Source organism: Ammospiza nelsoni, chromosome 6 (genome assembly GCF_027579445.1).
Source record: "Ammospiza nelsoni isolate bAmmNel1 chromosome 6, bAmmNel1.pri, whole genome shotgun sequence".
NCBI lineage: Eukaryota > Metazoa > Chordata > Aves > Passeriformes > Passerellidae > Ammospiza > Ammospiza nelsoni.
The window spans coordinates 50,863,585-50,883,211 of record NC_080638.1 but is presented as its reverse complement, the minus strand read 5'-3'; positions in this window follow the sequence as shown (position 1 = coordinate 50,883,211).

Sequence of the window (19,627 nt, the reverse complement as noted above, 5' to 3'; positions counted from 1 at the left end):
GCCCAGGAAATAACTCAGCTAGGGACTCAGATGAAATTGGACAGGTCTCTAGTGCTCCTTAAACAAGGCATTTAATTTAAGAAATGTGCCTATTTGATAAAAGGCTTTGAGAGACAATAGGAAGCCAAGATCCAAAAACATATTTACAAGGTGTATAATCTGAATATTTTATGTAAAGAGTTTTGGGGCTCAGCCCACAGCCTTTCTCTGATACAACTCTCTCATGTCCCAGAAAATTGCTTCCTATTTCACAGATATTCAACTGCTTCTCATTTTATTTATTAATACTTCCAAATACCAAATTTTAAACTATAAATTATTCTAATATTGGCCCAAATATATATTTGTCTAAACACTATGAAATTCCAATAATAGATATGTTATGTGAACCTAGGCAAAGAGAATTCTATATCTGAGAGCACTAAACAGTCTCAGTGCAAAAAGAATGAAAGGAAAAAGGAAGAATTAGGAAGTGGATACACGCACAACATCTTTCCCAAAGTTATTCATGGACAATAGCAAGTAACATATGTGTGATTCAACTCAGCAAGAAATTGCTTACTCCACTGCATAAAATACAGCTGCCCTAGGAATGCAGCCCAAACCTGTTCTGCCTGCATGGAAAGGACAACCTCCCTAAGGTCCTGGCTGCTTCTGCACACAACCAGAATAACCTTAAAAAGACAAGTGGAGAAGACACACACTTTATACCTGACCATGGATAAGAATAGCAGAATTTCTGACTGCAACTCATGTTTCCTGACATTGCCCACATTTGGTCCGCAATTTTTGAATAACCAAAATGTTCTTTGAAAATTTATGTTTTCTCCCAAATGGGTAGGTATGTTTCCATTGTAGAAACAGAAAAGCAAAGTTTAACTCCCTACCTTTTTTGTGGGCTGATTTGCCTTCATGACTTTGTAGTCAATCCATGCACCAACTCTGATTTAGGCAAGAAGCTGAAACAGCGTTAGAACCACCTTTTTTTCACCCTTCCACAAAAACCCTACAGCAAGTATGCACAGCCCCAAACAGTTGCATTACAGAAACTGAAACTCAGCTGTGAACCCAATATATGGATCTAACTGAGGCATCCCACATCCAAACTGGAATTCTAATAAGATTCTCAGCAGATGCAGTTTAATGGTGAAAATAATTGAAAATATAAAAATCAAACACTCTACCTTCTGCAAAGACAACATTTTTGAAAGTTTTATTTCCCCAATGCTTTTATGTTTTATTATTCTTATGCGTATATATCTTTTGTGGGAACAAAACTCAAATTTTAATCATTTTTGGCTTTCTAGGTACCTCAGCATGCTGAATTTCTGAATGGCATTCAGAAAATTTAAGTTTACATGCAGAATATTTTTTGTGAAATTGTCTGCTCTCCATCAGTTGTACCAGAATGTTTGCGCCAGCTTTTACTTTGAGTTTTATTACTTCTTTCTGGATAACTCTCAAGTTTCTATTTCTCCAAAGATTAACATATCTCTTGTGAAATTATAGTATCCCAAAGGGGGTGATTTAATTACCTGCAATTCTACCTTTTTTTTTGGGGGGGGGGGATTTCATTAACAAGCTTTTCTTTTTCATTCACAGCTCCTCCAAACTAAAATAAAAGTAGTTAAGTAAGTAGTCATGATGTTTTGGTTCCAAAACTGATTTGTTGGAGGCTATAGTGGTTCTGTTCTGTTGCCTTTCTTTTAGTATTAATTCTAAATAATCTACTGTGAAAAACTCTCACAATTTATCACACTTTCTGCCTGTGGCATTTCCTTTTAGTCCAAGGATAAATCTTTCTAACTCTGGCAAATGTCAGGAATGCTCCTGTGATACAAGTGATCCTACAATAATAAAATTCAACAGCTAAAAGCAGACTTTATTGTATTCATTATGATACTTATAGCCTGATATAAATTTTCATCTCATTCTTATTTAACAAAGGCTATATATTACTGTCCTCTATATCACTGTGACCAAAAGCAGACCATCTTGAGTTATGATATGCTATATACATAATCATTTTTACAGTAAAGCTAAATGAATAAGTTATCATATTGAAATCATACTTAAAGCAGTGAAAACAGTGTTAATATTTTTTAATTTCATTTCAAGTATTTATACCACAACAGAGACAAAAGAAAACTAAAGTCTTTAACCATACTTAGATCATTAAATATCAGAATTCAAGAGCCTATTAACTAAATATTTGTACAAATACCTCAACAATCTGGAACCCACCTCAGCTTTGCCAGAATCAGAGCCATTATCATCCTGACAGCCACCAGCAGCACTGTCTTTTCAGTTTCCCAGGTTACTGGCAATGATTTTGTTGAAGTCTGTCACAGCCAGGTTGCCAATGTGTAAAGTTTGTCTCTTGTCTGTAACGTGCTCAACAAAACTTCAGCACACAGGGACATTGTGAGGTCACATAGCACACAGAGTGCCAGGCTAAGGAATATTGAAAATGAACACTTCTCATCTTCCCAGTATCTTAGTGTATATATCTTTGTTATACAAGTGAGTATATCTTGTACTCTTTTTGCTGGGCAGAAATAACATTATTTTAGTTTCATGAAAATTACATTAAAATAGCCACACTATCATGTTTCTATATCCTACCCACCCCCCACAAATAAACAAGATCCAAAGCTTTCCTTTGAAAACAGAGAGCTGATCCCAAACATGTTTCTCAGGACAATCACCAATCGTGTCAAGCATTGTCCAGAATGCCAAGGAGGAATAACTTATTTTGTTTCCCATCCCTTAGAAAACATTGCCTTTCCCTTTGCATCAAGGAAACTCTTATTTACAATTGCAGCTCTGTTGATTTCTCTCACTACAAGGTTTATATATGAGAGGAGTAGCTTAGCCCACTACTTCTGTCACTAACATGCACTTTTCCAAGAACACAGACTATGGAAACAAAGCTTTGCATAGAAGAGCTTTCTTTGATTTTTGTCATCTTTGAGCCAGTGCTTAACCATCATCACATTTTTAGATCTGTCACTGGATACTTCTGAAGTACAGAAATAACTGCATTTTCCAAGTTGTTGTGTGTGCAATGTGTTGACTCCAGACTGGAAAACCACCCTGCCAGAACAACTCCAATGGGAGTATGCAAATCCTTTTTAGTAACACTGTTCACCATAAAACATCAAAACACTATCTGAATACATCTGGGAGATGAACAATAATTTTGTTCTGGTCAGGCTAATATCTAGTCTTTAATATAAACTCACAGCTACAGAAGTGAGATGAGAAATAGAGTATGCAATGAATAAAAAGAATTTCAATGAGTGTGAGTGTTTTAGAGGTCCTTATATTTTGCCATTAAAATCACCCTTGACAGACACACAGTTTAGAGGAAAATTTTTAATTTTTCCCATAACACTTTAATCAGAAGATCACAGTTTAAATCAAAGCTACTCTTAGAAGCACAAATTTTACACTTCTTATTCCACAGCAAAAAAAAAAAAAAAAAAGGGGCATAAGAACAGTGACTTCAGAAATCTTCCCAGTTCTGGAGTTCAACCAAAAATTAGAAAAATTGATGATTACTTAAAGGAACCTTTTTTTTTATCTAATGGTGGTCAAATATTTCAGGGCAAGTTTCTCTAGAATCCAAATATGATTAAAATTGCAAATCTATTTAAGAACATCAAATAACTCAACTTGGCAATTAAGACAAATGGATATTGCACTCAGCACACTTCATCTAATGAGAATTCAGCCACGAGGTTTACTTCACAGCACACTTCCAGGTTATATCTTTTTCCCACAACTGACATTTGACTTGGACATCACCAGACCAGCAACCAGGAATGCTGAATGTTTTTCCAGTTATTTCAACACCACAAACCCCCACCAAAGATAATTGTCCCATTGCCAAATATTAACCCTAAGAGCTCCTGGAACCACTTTGTCTCTATTGTCATTAAGAGCTTGCCTGTGTGGAAGCCATACACACATCTCAGTGACAGCACACTAGATCTTTCCTATTCCCACAACAGACTTGCTATGAGTAAAGCAATTACAAGATCATTTGTCCATCCTGAGCATTTACCAATAACCCCCTCCTGTTGATTCTTTCAATATTTCAAGTACAGACTCCCTCTCTTACCAAAAGTCTTAGGAAACAGCATCCTGCGACTGGAAAAGGCCAGGTTCAGTTCCCAGGTCTCTCAAGTGACCTCAAGGAAGTCACTTGTCCTAAAAAATGGCCAGTGACTCAGGAATGTCAAACGTGGTATTTCTTCAGTATAGTTTTCAGAAACCATTCATTTAATTCAGCAATACAGATACGGTGTCTACCATCTGGGCAGGAAAACAGAGAGCAGCCCCTGGGGAAGAGGAAAGGTAGAAAGTCCTGGGTGCCTCGAGCCAGGCCCTCCAAAACCAGTTCTGAGGCTCCAAATCTCTTTGTCATTCTCCTCAATCTATAAAATGGAGACAAGGACATTTTCCTTCTGCCCAGGGATTGTATGGATAAATACATCCCTGTTTGTGAGGCACTTAGATAAGATAGCTAAGGGAGCTATGTAAGTTGATAGATTCCTTGATCTTAAGGAACTGTACTCTTGAAAGAAGCAGCTTGACTGAGTTATAAATGTCCATATTATTCACAATATGAAACTGCCAAAAGATAAAAAACATTCTAATGATATTTGAGAGCAGGAACTCCCCTTCACCCCCTCATACTTTGAGGACTCTGTCCCTTTGGAAATGGTATGCTTTTCAGTGAGGAGGATTCCCTATTGTTTTCTTCCCTATTCTTTATAATGTAAATGTAACCTCATTTATTTATTTATTTTGTCTCCCAGGCCTCTTTTCATCTGGCGAGATGGTGGGGGAGGGGGGGAGGGAAGAGGAGCTGAAGGAGGGGGGCTATTTAATAATGTCCTATTAATCGCAGTGCACTATCAGCAGGCTTTAACCCTGTTCCAATTCTTTGATTGCTTTTTAGGGATTAGAGCAAACTTCATTGTCATCCATTGCATTGCAAATAGGTAAATTTGAGTGATATGTACACAAAATATAGATAGGTGGATAGTGCCTCAATATATGTGCAGAGTATATACATGCATTTATATGGCTTGTACACACACACACACACACACACACACTTATAAAAATAAGCTACATCTCCCTGTATGCCTAAGAGAAAAATCAAATCAAGGCACGGAGAAACTGAAAAAAAAACCCTACATGTATCATTCACCTGATTTCAATTGTGACTCCCTTTGAACCTCGGCCAAATCATTTTGTACATTAAAAATTGGTCAAGGATGATAAGATTCCATTTTCATGGTTGGTAATGCAGAACCGGTGAAAGAATACAATTACAGACCCCTGAGTAAACTCTGCGAATGTCAACTTGATGTAAATGATCAAGTGTCGACAAAGGGCTGGGGGGGCTGGGGGGCGGTGGGCAGGCAGAAATGGAGGGGAAAGAGAAGCAGAGGGAGAGAGAAAAAAAGGCTTCAACTTCTTCAGCAGCCTCACCCAGTCCCAGCCTCTTCCCCGTCCCAGCCATTTGGGACCCGACCTGTCCAAGCCAACGAGGGGCCCCCAGTCTCCCACGGCTGCCACCTCCTCTGCCACCTCCACGCTGGGTCGGGGCTGTGACACAAGTGACCTGCCCCTGCCTCCAGCAGGCCAACAAAAGCGAGCAGCCAGCACAAAGAATGCTTGCAAAACAATAGCATGCCTCCACGAAAATCCTGAGCAAGAGCCCAACACTCAGGGCTTGCATTGAGGGACTGTCAGACCCTGACCCCTGCACAGAGTGGCTGCATGGCTGCAGGTGCTCGTCCCCAGTGTCACCCTGAGCCACCCCCTGGCTGCCCTCCCACCCTGGCCCCACCACCTCCAGGGCCCCAGACAGCCCTGCTTGCTTTTCCCTGCCTTCTCTGTGAGCACTAAGATGATGCCATAGCAACTTCTCTTTTCATATTGAGCTGACATAAGAATCTGAGGGCGAATGTTGTGGTCAAAGGACTGAAGGAGGGGAAAGGAGGCAGAGGTGCTCATCACTCAGCAGGGAGAGCAATGGTTTAAAAGTTGCCAGAGCATGATCTCTGTATTCCTTATACTTCATGATTCCCCAAGGGAGCAGACAAACCCCTTCACTTACAAGCAGGTAAACTGAGGCACAGAGAAAGTAAGGCACTGACATAACTATGTTCCCAAAATGCATCTTGAGCTGAGGGCTGACTGCCAGGGGCCTGTTTCCCCCAGCTTCAGGCTGACAGCCTTTCAAGGGGCTTCATGCTGGCCCTTGGGGATAAGGAGAGTTCATATCTAGGTCATGGCCACACCTTGTCTGGTCCCACACTGCAGTGAGAAGAACAAGACTGCAGTGAACTTCTGGGAGGGGGATACATAGCCAAAAGTCTTTTGCCATTCATGAGCTGAAAGCAGGAGTCATATTTCCATTTATTTTAGAATTATCACCTGAGCTGATTAAAGTGGTTACCAACTTCAGTTGTTCTTTACATGTCGTTTTTGTTTCACATTTCCAATGTTTTCCCTGTGTACGCTGCATAAATTATTGAAACATTATTTTATTTATCCATCGCCTTGTGACAGAAATAGGTTCTCTGAAAGCAAATCTTGTCCTAATCAGTTTTGTTTTTCTTGGTTTCTCTCCTCAGTATTGCCACAGCTTTTGGGTTACTGAACACTAGTTTGCTTTTGTGGAGAACAAAAAGCACTGTGGGCTGATAAAGACAGGCTGCTAAATTAAAGGTTATTCCAAAGTACATCATTGGCTAGGAAACAATAGGCTTGTAAAACTTTTAGCAAGCTGGGTGGTAAAAGAAGATAATACACTGAAGATAGGCAGGATGGGGATTGTCTAGAGCCCAGCAGCCCTGCTTCCCATTGAGACCTAACCTCAGCACAAAAGTTTCTTGGTTCACAACTACCTCCAGAATTGGCCATCAAGAATATGAGAAAGTGAAATAAGCAAACCCCAGGGTGCTGAAATATGGGCTTAGGTTTATATCTCATATAAAAACAGCAGACTGGTACTGTCCGTTCCTACCCTGTACTCAATTCTTTTTATACACTAATACATCAATACAAAGCACTGTTACAGAAGCACACACTTAAAATGTTGCACTTTCTTTTCTTTTTGAGTGCTGTGTGTGCCATCCTAATTATAAGCAAAATAAAATTAAGCAATGATAAGCACATGATTTCCTACTAAAAACAAATATCACAAATATCATAATCAAGTTTGATGTCAACGTGATACAAGTTTTTTAGCTGATAAGAGGTCTAAACTCTAGCTAACTACCTGTACTTAAAATTAGCTCTGCTCAAAATATCCCTAGAAATACTAGTAAAGACTCAAGTGATGTTTAGATTGTTAGCAGGACCGTTCTGGTTTTGAAGCACAGTTTCAAATAAAATGAATTTTAAACAGTTCAAAACGTTGCAATTTCTCACCTGCACATATGGCTCATGACAAATTTGAATACTGAGTGTTATCTGAATCTTAAACTCTGAACCAGCGTACACAAATACAGTTGGGGGGGTTGGGCACTGCACTCAAATCTATTTGCTTCTCAGGCTAAAAGTATTTGAACAGTTATTATGATTTCCCTTTCCTTCCCTTGATTCCACATTCATGGCTCCTTTAAATGACACAAAATTATATTGCATAATATAATATTGAATATTGTATTATTGAATTTTTTCCTCCCCATTACAAAAAATAGACTGGAGTGAACCTGTTAACTGGGAAAGTTAAGTCAAAGCACATCATCCTTTTTGACAAACATTATTACATGTTGTCGGTCTTTGCAGATAATTACAGAAACTTAAACATAGTTTGTCTTTACTGAATGCAAGGAAATGAAAACATTTTTTCTTTGTCCTACTCATATAATGAGAAAGAACTCAGTTACCAGGGATTAAATCTACATAGCATTCTTATAATATACAGCACAATCTATTTCAGCAAATGCAGAAATGACCATTTATATCTACCATTGCTGAAGCACTCCAGATTTGACATTAAAAAGACACAGCTCTAATATTAGATTTAAATACTGCAAATTACAGCACATGTTAAATAACTATTCCCTTGTGTATTTATAGCTTTAGGTTCTGAACTTGCTGTCTTGCATATTTCTTCAGACAAATTTTTAAAAGTTTTCAGTCCTTCATATAATTATTATTAATTATAGGTTAATTATTATTGATAATAATTAACATATAGTCTTTGCCATGCTAAAGATGATTTACAAATATTGTTTTGCTAATAAATGGAGTGGAATGGTTTATTCTTTCAAGGTACTTGTATGGCAAATATTTTTTCAACTGTTCCTTTTGGCAATTCAAATAATTTTTTTCATTTTTTTAGTTTGTTTTTTTTTTTTTTAAATACCCATTCTTAATTTAGAAAGCAAAAAGCTAAATTAAAACTATTTGTAGAAAAATTAGGATATTCTTCCAGTCTGATTTGCCAATTACATTTTACCACAGCTTTGTAAGTAGTTGATATCCTTTTTATTTGAACAATTCTGAGGCACGTTTTTTAGGGAATAAAAGCATTTCATGCAGACGAGTGGTAGACCTAGGAACAGAAACACAGCAGCAAAACTCAGTAGTCAGAGCCAGTCCAGGACAGGGCCACAAAGTTGATTAGGGGGTTAGAGCACCTCTCCTATGAGGAAAGGCTGAGAGAATTGGGAGTGTTCAGCCTGGAGAAGAGAAGGCTTCAGGGTGACCCAATTCCAGCCTTGCAGCAGCTAAAGGGAGCCTGCAGGAAAAACAGAACCTATTTACAAGAGCATCTAAATACAGTACAAGAGGGAACGGCTTCAAACTGCAAGAAGGCAGGTTTAGATCAGATGTTAGGAAGAAATTCTTTACTCTGAGGGTGATAAGGCACTGGAACAGGTTTTCCAGAGAAGTTGCAATTGCCTTGTCCCTGGAAGTGTTCAAGGCCAGGCTAGATGGAGCTTTGAGCAACTGGCCTAGTGGAAAATGGGGGTTGGAATGAGATGATCTTTGATATTCCTTCCAACTCAGGCCATTCTATCATTTGTGTTCTCACCCTGCCCACTACAGCCAGAAAAATATCAATTAAAACCAGTAAGCAATAATTGCCTACACAAAAGAAAGTGACAAGCCAGGCTGAAACTTTACAGATATGACAATATCTGGGGAATAATGTAGGTTCTGTTTCTTTGGGCAAGGACTGTCTGAAATGTCAGTGACTTTTGAGTATTTTGACTTTAGGAAAAATATAATAAATAAGTTTGAGGTTTTCTACAGCAACAAAAATCTTGCTTTTACCCCTCATCTACATTTCCATTTGAGACAGAGCTTTCAGAATCTTGATTAGAGCAGTCAATCAGTAACGATAAAATAGTTTTAAAATTATCTTAAAGTAGTATTGTTATAGAAGTACATTTAGGCATCAAGTCTTCAGTAATCTATATCTGGCAGTACTAAATACAATATCTTCTACTTTCCCTTATGGATGGACAAGTTTCTCTAGCTGGTTTTAGTAGGGAAGCAATTTTTGTATATACACCTCTGCAGCTGAATACAGGAGCAACATAACAATACAAGCGGATGGGTTACACATCCCGCTGATCTTTTTTATTATTAACAATTCAGGACTCAGAGTCAATTTTCAGTGGTAAATCATCCTAAATCTTTTTTACATTAATAATGTATGGATTTTTTTTCCAGGCAAAATATTCCCCACTATTAAGAAAACTTAGTAGATGAGTAACAGGTGACTTCCATGAAAGGATAGTCAAGCAGCCCTGTCTCACTGCCTGCAAGCCAACAGCCCTGGTGTCCTGGTGTTGGTCTTCAGCCCCTCAAAAGTAGAGCAGTGCAACACATCTTGAAGGAAGAAACACCAGCAGAACAATCTCTGTCACTTCCCAAATAATAGAAATATATGAAGGGAATATAATGTATTTAACTTTCTACAAAAAGCCTGCCTCATTTGGAATACCTACAGTGAACCACACAGTGAAACATTTGTAATAGTCAAACACAGAGGCTTAAGGTATAGGGAAAGGAAATGGTCCATGAAAGACTGGTCTACAGAGTTAAATCCCTACACCAGGCTCACCTTGCAGCCAATTTTGAAAACAGATTTCAGGTCAGGAAGTGGTAGGGAATGAGTTTAAGTGAATGTCAAACCAGCTAACCCTTCTCCACAAGGAGAAAAAGTAATTCATGAAATCAGCAAAGGATTAAGGCAATTCAGGTACTCTACAATGCTAAAGAAAAGCTCAGAAAAGTTCAGAATGTGCCCTTGGGCACTAGAACCCCAATAGCCCACATTCATTGATAATTATCTCACCTTTGGGTTTTGTTTTAGACCCTCATCTTTCTCTTCAGGAAGCAAGTATTGCCTGAATCTCAGTATAATCCCCTACATGGACCACTCCCCGAGAGAAAGATGTCCAAGACCATCTCAAGATTGAGCATTTCCTGTCCTACAAAGTCCACCAGAAGCACTCTGAGAAGGTTCCTGCCTCAAAAGTCTCTTTATACCCTTTAGTTGTACTGGTCCTCCTCAGCCAGAAGTACATACAGAGCTGTCCCTGCTGGTCCATCAGTCTCTTCGAAGATGCTCAATAGAAAATAAATCATAACCTCTGTCACAAAGGCTTGGAGGTCAGTCTGTGTGTGCAAGTGCCCCTCTCCAGAGCAGAATGTCCCCCATCTTCCCATGTCTCCCTCATCACAAAACCCTGGGCTGCTGTAGCTGTTGAGAAAACCAAGCAGTGAAACAGGGCAGATACAGAGTCGCCATCAGAAAGGTTCTATTCTCCAATTGCAGAAGATATATGAGGTTGGCTTTAAATTTCTCTCTTATCTTAAATGACCATTGAAGGCTATGGCTTCACTCAAGAATTAAAACTTTTAAATTTTGTTTGTTCTTCTGGAGTCACCCATACTCACATAGGAGCATTGCCATACTGCCAGGTTACACCCAAACAGATACATGAACTAGTTCAATACCCTTGTGCTATCACTGCTCTCTCCCAAACAGGCACTAAAAGGAAAGGGCATTTCCCAGATAGGATCTCTCACTTCAAACACATTTGATTTTTTGATTCAAAACAACCTTCAGGTGTCAGTGCAAAACCACTTTTTTCTGTGTAGCTCATTGGCAAAAGATGAGCAAAGAAATGGCTGGAAGGAACTCTGGTGGTGATTTGTTAATAATTTTGATTAAATTTATTGTAGTCACATGGTTGCTGTTGCATTTTTATCCACAGATAATTATGGAGTCTGCTCATTTTATGAGATGTATTTTTAAAAGTTTATCAGTGGCTTGGGATGAGTGCTCTTTTGTTTAGTGATGTATAAATTTGAATAATAATAAATAACAAAGTGGAAGAGAACGAGGGAAGGGAGGAGACTGAAGTCTGGGAAGATGCTGCGCTATGGATGTCTAGTGCATTTGATCACAGCATAGATGATACAGCAGTGGGCATTATAGAGAGCCCTAGTATAAATCAGATTAGATAAATATTAATTGCCATGTACTAACTGTGCACTTTACTGGAGTATATTGATGTTTTCAGTCAAAGACTCATGTTATTAGCATACATTTAATAATCAGTCACTTGCCTTTACGCCGCTGCAATGTTTTGCCAAGCAGACACCAGCAAACAAGGCTGTGCTGGTGCTCGGTGACACTGCCTCACAGCCACATGTGGGTTCATGCTGGCTCTCCCCAGTGCTGCACCCTGCCAGCCTCACACTGTGGGGCAGCCCAAGATACAGACACCCTCCAGACTGACACTTCTCAATCAAAGACTGTGCAGGAGGATCTTGTTATTGAGGATGTATATAATATATACATAATATATATATGTATATAATATATACATATACATATACAGATACAGATACATATAATTTCAGTACTATCGCAGCAGCTAAATAGTTATCATTTTGTCCTTGCTGCACTAATTGTGGTGTTGAGGAACTCTACGACTTATTGGACAACTATTAGCTTCACCTATGCACTTGCAAGGATTTGCACTCACCTTCATAAAAAGACAGAGACAGGATTTCGTCTCTCACACATTAAATAAAAAGTATTAATTAAAATGTTGTTCCTACTCAGAATCGAACAACTGCATTCACCACAAAGTTAAATTTGGGGGGAAATTTGCGGTTAACCATCAACGTTGAAATAATACTGATTTGGACAATTTTGATGTGTTAAAAAACCTTCTTAATCATACAAAATTTGAAGGAAAAGAAGGCATGCAAAAACGAAAAAAGCCTAATTGATTGGTTAACATTGAAAAAACCACAAGAAACCTACCCCCTCATCTGTCAAAATGTCATTAAACCAAGACATTACTATGGAAAAGTTTGATTTTGACAAAGCTGCACTTTCCACTAGTAAAAGATCATGTAAGGAATTTTTCTCATGATTAATACAAATAAGTAACAAGGTGTTCTCTTTCAAATGATTTTGGTAGATTTGAGGAAAGTTGTATTACTTTTAGGACTGAATAAGACAAAGTGTTTTTCAGCTGTGCGTACACCACAATTAAATCACGAAGCAATGAGTGCACATGTCAGGCATTTAATTGGGGTCTTTTACGAACTTGTGCTGTGGGTCTGTATTTTGTACCAGAGGAGTGAAAGCTGTGTTTTGATGCTGGTTCCTGCACTGCTTGTTTGGCTGTAGGTGCTCATGCCTGCTTTGGGGTGGGCGTGCAGCTGTGGTGAGAGCACTGCGCTGTCTGTGTGCTGAGCACAGCCTGCTCTGCTTCCCTGTACAAACGTGGAACATGCCACCACACTCGGTGGCTGTGCTGAATGCCTTTGATACATGTTATGACAGCGCTGCATTGTGCTCAGCATCACTGCTGCTCGCTCTGTACGGCAGGCATGGATTTAGCTGTGTGATTATGCTCTAATATCACTGGGCTCCACGCTGCCCAGTTGTGCCAGGCTCACACCGTGTGCTGTGTGTTACAACGATGCTGACAGGGCTGGATGGCAGTGCTGGGCACTTTGCAGTTCTGCTGGGCTCCTGCAAGGTGGAGCAGGGGCTTTGTGCGGTGCCAGGCTGGGCGAGGGCAGCGGGGACGGCTCCTCGCCTGCCTTGTGGGGATGTGCAGAATTAGTTATGTAATCTGCACGCTGTGGGTTTTTTGCATTAATGTTGTGTGCATGATTGTGGGGTATTAATGTCAAAATCTTCCATGATCTACTGCCAAGTGGTTGTGGTGGAGACTCTGATAAAATCGTGGCTTTTCTTAATAATGCAGGATTTTAAGAGACAACAAAATGTATAGGAATTGTTCTATATTAAAAATGCAGCATAATTGTATAATTACAATATTTGCATCATGCTAAACAGATTGGCTGGGTTATTTCAGATTCTTTAAAGTCAGGATGGCATCAGGCCTACAGTATTTCTAAACTGTTTTGCCCGTCTGCAGTTGTATAATGAAACACCACAAATTTTACCCGGCAATACTTGTGCTTTCTAAGTGCTGCATTATGAGCATAAAATTACCAAATGTACTGAACACACTTACCAGCACTGAACTAAAATCCCTTATCTCTCACCCACAAATTAAGTCTCCACAGATCCTTTTTTACAATTCTGAAGTAATAAATACATATATATTTATTTCTACAACCATTTTAAGAAATTATAAGGAAACCCACACAGTAGTTTAGCAGTTAATTTACAACAGTACAGCCTCTCGAGCAAGTATGTAAAACAAACACACATCATTTATTTCCCTCATTTGAAATCCCAGCTCCCTGACAAACAGACAGACAGACTCATACACACAGATCACTACAGCCCAAATTGGACATCAGAGAAGAAACTAGGACTTCTTTGCTATCATCCGTGATTGCCCTGAGGGTTGAGGAGTGGCCAATTTACAGCATGAATATAGTCTGGGGATACATGAATCATGAATCATGTTTGATGTATGGAAAGGCACAGTCACTCTGAAAGGCTGCAAATGCAGTCATCTGCTTTTTAAGTGAAGAAAAAAATGCTTGCAAAACAACAACAAAACTGGAGAGATTAAATACCTGGGAAATATTATTTAAAAGACACCATCTTTTCTTTTTTTTTTTTTTTAATTGGGTTGGAAGGGGTTACTTCATTATGCAGCAAATTAGAAAATTCATAATTTATCATTGCACCCAGTCGAAATGCCACCCAACTGAGTCGCACCCCTGTGAAAACCATCACATAGTAACAAACTGTCAAAGCCTGCTGCAGCCGACGGGCAAAATTAATATGCAAATGTATGCAAGAAATTAAAAAGCAGAATTACCCAGGCAAATGAGGTAGCTATACTTGAATTGTTAGAATTATGAATAATTACTGCGAATTTTCTGCTCCTAATATAACTTGTTTTTTGATAAACAAAGACTTAATTATCGAGATGCGCTGGAGAATTTCCGTGGCGCTCATTAATCTTGCAAAAAAAACAAGTCCCTGGTGCCCAAACCGTAATGAAGAGCGCGTGCCCTGAATCTTCAGAAAGATCAGAGGCACCAGGGTGCCAGGGCTAGAGAAAAAAAATGACAGTGCCAATGTCCCCTCCTGTACCCTGGAGTGTCATAACGTCTTCCACTAACTATCAAAGGGACTTATTTATGCCAGCAGCTGAGCTATAAGTCCAATTTACGATGCCTTAAGCAGTGGTGAAATGATCTGTTGATGTGCTATGGAAATGCCATCTTGCAGTAGCTCGATTTGGTCCCAGTGATACCAACACGATGAGGACCCTCTGCTCCTCTGTTAATGGATGCAGCATGACAGACCATAATACACAAGAGGGACAATCTTTTAGGACCAGTCTCAATGGTCCTCCATTAATCTTGGTTCTGCAGCGCTGTGGTGTCCATGGGAACAAGAGCATTATCATAAGCACTGGTTTTAAATGTTCCCATTAGGGACTGCAATACAGGGGAGAGATGCATGGGGCGAGAGGGCTAGGGGAGACAGTCCACTATTAGTTTACACTATTTTTTATGACCTGGATTTGAACTATAATGGGTGGCTCAGAGAATTTTCTCTTCCTAAATAACATAAAGAAAACAGCAAAGGAGGAAGCAGCTAAGTGTACAGCATGGTGCAGTGCTGCATGTTTGTCTTCTCTGTTTTTACAGCAAGGAAATCAGCATGGCCCTGGTGGGCTGAGATAATTTACCATGAGAAAGCAAAGGGAAAATAACCCCAGGTACTCTCAGCACAGACCAAATCGAACCCGCTGTGAGCTTATTATTACTTAAAAACTGGCATCTAAGTGGAAATGACTGACTCTCTGTCATTATCCCTATTACCACCATGATAAACCCAAGCAGATGATAAGGCAAAATTACAAAACATCCGTTCTGGAGCTCAGAGGCTACTTCAGAAGCTCAAGGCAGACTGTGTTTTCAAATGCTTCCTTCTCTACACTCAAGTCCCCAAATTTCCTGATGCCTTGACAGAACCATTTCACTGCATAGGCAAATTGTCACCTTTTAAACCAGGGCATCTGTCATTTTTATACAAGGGTCTTCCACTCAGTCATTCTCCCGCTTAATCCTCCAATTTCTCTACACATACAGAGCGGCTACAGCACTGCAATGTTTGAAATTTCATTCTTACAGCCTGCATTACACTCAGAGAGGGGAAGGATGGGGTGACAACTGCCTCACAACAGACAGAAAGGACACCCCTCCTGACCACTGGGCTATATTTTTTTAATCAGCTGGAAGAGCAGCTTGCCTGGGGAGGAATGGAATTTCAGAGTGAGAAGAGGGGCACCAGCAAAGATTACAAAAAGTTTTTCCAATATCTTCTGCCATCCTCTCACCCTTCACGTTACTGTGGCCAAGAGAATGAATTTTCCCCACATATTCCTTCTGTCTCCTTCCTCAGCCTCTCCCTACAGAGGGGCGGCTGGCACTTCAGCATGGAATGCTAACTTCTCCAGCAGCTTCTCCCTGGTGCAACAGAGCTAGAGAGAACCCAGAAAACAAAGCATTGCCTAGGTCTGAGTAAGTTACATCTGGCTTAGCAGGCTGATAATTCACTTCACTGGTTGTCTGTAAAAAGGGGTTATTACAAAAGGAGCAGTAATTGTGTCTGACATGGTTGCCTACCCCCATGCTGCTCAGCAACCAGGACAGCTGCTGAAGTTCTTACCAATAAAAACTTTCCTTTTCTCCCTAGGGATGGGGGAGTTTAATGTTCCAGTCCTGCTAGTGCCCAGGCAAGGTTCCTAGAAAGCATTCCTCAGTTACAAGTAGTGGTGTCACAGCCCTCATGACTGACTGTTACCACCCTGGGCTGAGCCATGTGCCCAGATCCCACCACCTGATGATGTGGGGCCATGAAGGTAGCTGTCATCTTCTATTTCAGATTTTAGGAAAAGCAGGATCATGCAATTGTTGTCACTAAAACCTGCTTCTCAGTTAATGGCCACAGTGTAAGTCTCAGCATTTCACGGTGATGAAACCTCAGGAGCAATAATCCCATATGGTACCAGCTTTTGAAAAAGCTTTCAAGAAATAAAATTTCTTTCAAGACTGGTTTCTTTTTTTACCAGAACACTTCAGTACAGATCAGAGTCTTTCCATCACCTTCATGCACATGCATGGGGAAGAGATCCAAGTGTGCAAGATAGAAATTATTATTATCAGTGGCCAAAAAATGCACAGTTTAGATTCTTAACAATCAGTCTTTGCTCTTAGTGAACTGGAAAGGGCTATAAAATATCCTCTGCAGAGGCTGGAGCACCAGTTACAGAGAACTCCCATCCTCTTTCCCATAATTACCAAATCTAGGCAGCACACCAGAAAAAGATCTATATATATAAATATATATATGTATATATGTACATGTGTGTGTGTGTGTATGTATTTATGTAAATATATATCAATGTATGTATGCTCCTGACAGATATGGGTGCATAAAGAAGGTGGGCATGCAAGATAGGACTTCTCAAAATGCTTTTTTCAAGCTATTGCAACAGGACCTGGCAAAAAAAAAAAAAAAAAATCAGAGAAATTACTTTCCAGTAGAAGAGACTGACATTGTGAAAAGACAAGCAAGGAGTCCTGGTCCACTCAGGTTTGTACAACTCTAAGCCTCTCAATGAAATGTAAATGTTTTCAATCCAGGTCAGTGTGCTACCGTGGCAGAACTGCACACACACCATGTGCACCTTTCTGACACAACAGTTGTTCAGCTTGCTACACAAATCCCTAAGGAGACTAACAATTTAATGCATTTAAATAACAAATATTTTAGGGTAGAAGAGCTGTGCTTCTAGTTGTCAGCTTGAGGGTCTTTACAGTGATGAAAAGGGGGGGAAATATACTTAGATTATTCCTGGTGACCCACATACAGCAAAACATCTGCTGACAACATGGTTGGCTTTCTGCCCAAGTTCAACTATGAGCTGTCTCCAGCTGATCATCTTTGCCCTCACCATAATCCATAGAGCCCACAGCAAGCAAAGGAGATAGTCAGGGATGTAAAAAACAATTTGACCAGTTGAATAAGCACAAACCTCCATGAACATGAACACACATACTTCTAACATAAACGTCATCTTAAAAAAAGGTGTTACCATCATACACAAAGTTCAGATTATGATTCTTTAGGTAAGAACTCACTTGTGTTTAGCATGGACCTTCATGTTTGCAAAACTTACACTGTTAGAAATTTCAGGTCTTAGAGAAATGCATGTGCAATAGGATTAGAGAAAACACTGGAAACAAATAAAAAGCCCCAATAAATACTTTTTGTACTGTCAAATTCCACTGCTGTATTTAGTAAAGAATTAATCTGTTTGTAGGGACATTATCTATAAGCATTTGTGTTCCATCCTTTTATTTACATCTGAAATGGTGTTAGCCTGTCATGCAAACACATTGATGTTACTTGACTGCCAACCTCACCTTTCACCGTTTGTGGTTATTTCCTTTTTTGCTATTATTTTTTATTCAAATCATTAATTACTCCCAAGTTCCAGGCTTCTTGTGCTTTATTTGCCAGCTAGGGAAGGCTCCTGGCTGGACCTGTGGATTGTGAACAGAGAAGGGCTGGTGGGTTATGTGGTGGCTGAAGTGCATAATGATCACAAAATTAAAAAAGGTTTTTCATTCTTGGAGAAAAAGGAAAGGGGGTCAGTAGAACTGCTACCTTGGACTTCTAGAGGGCAGACTTTGATCTGGGTAGAAGGCTGGTTGAGGGAGTCCCTTAAGATTCAGTCCTGAAGCACAAAGGATCCAGGAAGGCTGTACATTCTTCAAGAAGGAAATGCTAAAGGCACAAGATCAGGCCATCCTCATGTGCCAAAAGACCAGTTAGCATGGAAGAAAAACTGCCTGAATGAACAGAGAGACACAGCTGGAGCTCAGGAAAGAAAGGAGAGTTTATGTCCTTTAGAAGGGGCAGACCGTTCAGGAGGACTACAGGGATATTGTGAAGTTATGCAGAGTGAAAATTAGAAGAACTAAAGCCTAGCTACACCTTAGGCTGCCTACTGCCATAAAAGACAATTAAGAATGTTTCTATAAATAACTCAGGGCTAAATAAAAGGAGGGCTAAGAAAAATCCCTGTCCTTTATTGGATGTGAGGGGAATGTGAAGATGAGGGAAAAGCTCTGGTAATTAATGAATTCTTTGCCTCAGTCTTTAATAGTAAGACCAGTTAGGAGGGTTCCAAGCTCCCTGAGCTGGAAGACAGGGATGGGGAGCAGAATGAAGCACCTAAATTGAAGGAAAAATGGTCAGTGAGTTGCTACACCACTTAGACACTCGCAAGTCCATGGGGCCAGAAGGGATCCACCCAAGGTTACTGACAAAGCTGGTGGAAGTGCTTGCTGAGCCACTTTCCATCATTTACCAGCATTCCTGGTCAACTGGGGAGGCCTGAGGTGGCTGAAAATTGGCAAACATGACACCCATTTACACAAAGGCCAGAAGGAGGATCCAGGGAACTACAGGCCTATCAATCTGATCTTGGTGCCAGGAGTAGATCATCTTTGGTTCCATCACACAAGACATAGAGGACAACAGAGGATCAGGCCCAGCCAGCATGGTAAAGGAAATACAGGTCCTGCTTGACCAGCCTGATGTCCTTCTGTGACAAGGTGACCTGCTTAGTGGATGAGGGAAGATGTGTGCATGTTTTCTACCTGGACTTTAGTAAAGTCTTTGGCACCCTTTTCCACACCATTCTCCTAGAGAAACCAGCTTTTCATGGATTGGATGGCATAGCTTTTGTTAGATAAAAAACAGTCTGGCCCAGAGAGGGGTGGTGGTTGGTGCTACTTCCACCTGGTGCCTGGTCACCACTGGTGTTCCCAAGGGCTCAGGCCTGCTTAATATCTTTACTGATGGTATGGACAAGGAGATTGAGGGCACCCTCAATGAGTTTGCAGATGACATCAAGCTGGGCTGGAAAATTGTTCTGCTGGAGGGTAGAAAGGCTCTGCAGAAGGATCTATACAGGCTGGATCAATGGGACAAAACCAATGGTGGGACTCCTTGGCCCAAGTGCCATGTCCTGCCCATGCGTCAACAATCCCTACAGCTCTACAGGCTGAGGCCAGAACAGATGGAAAGCTTCTT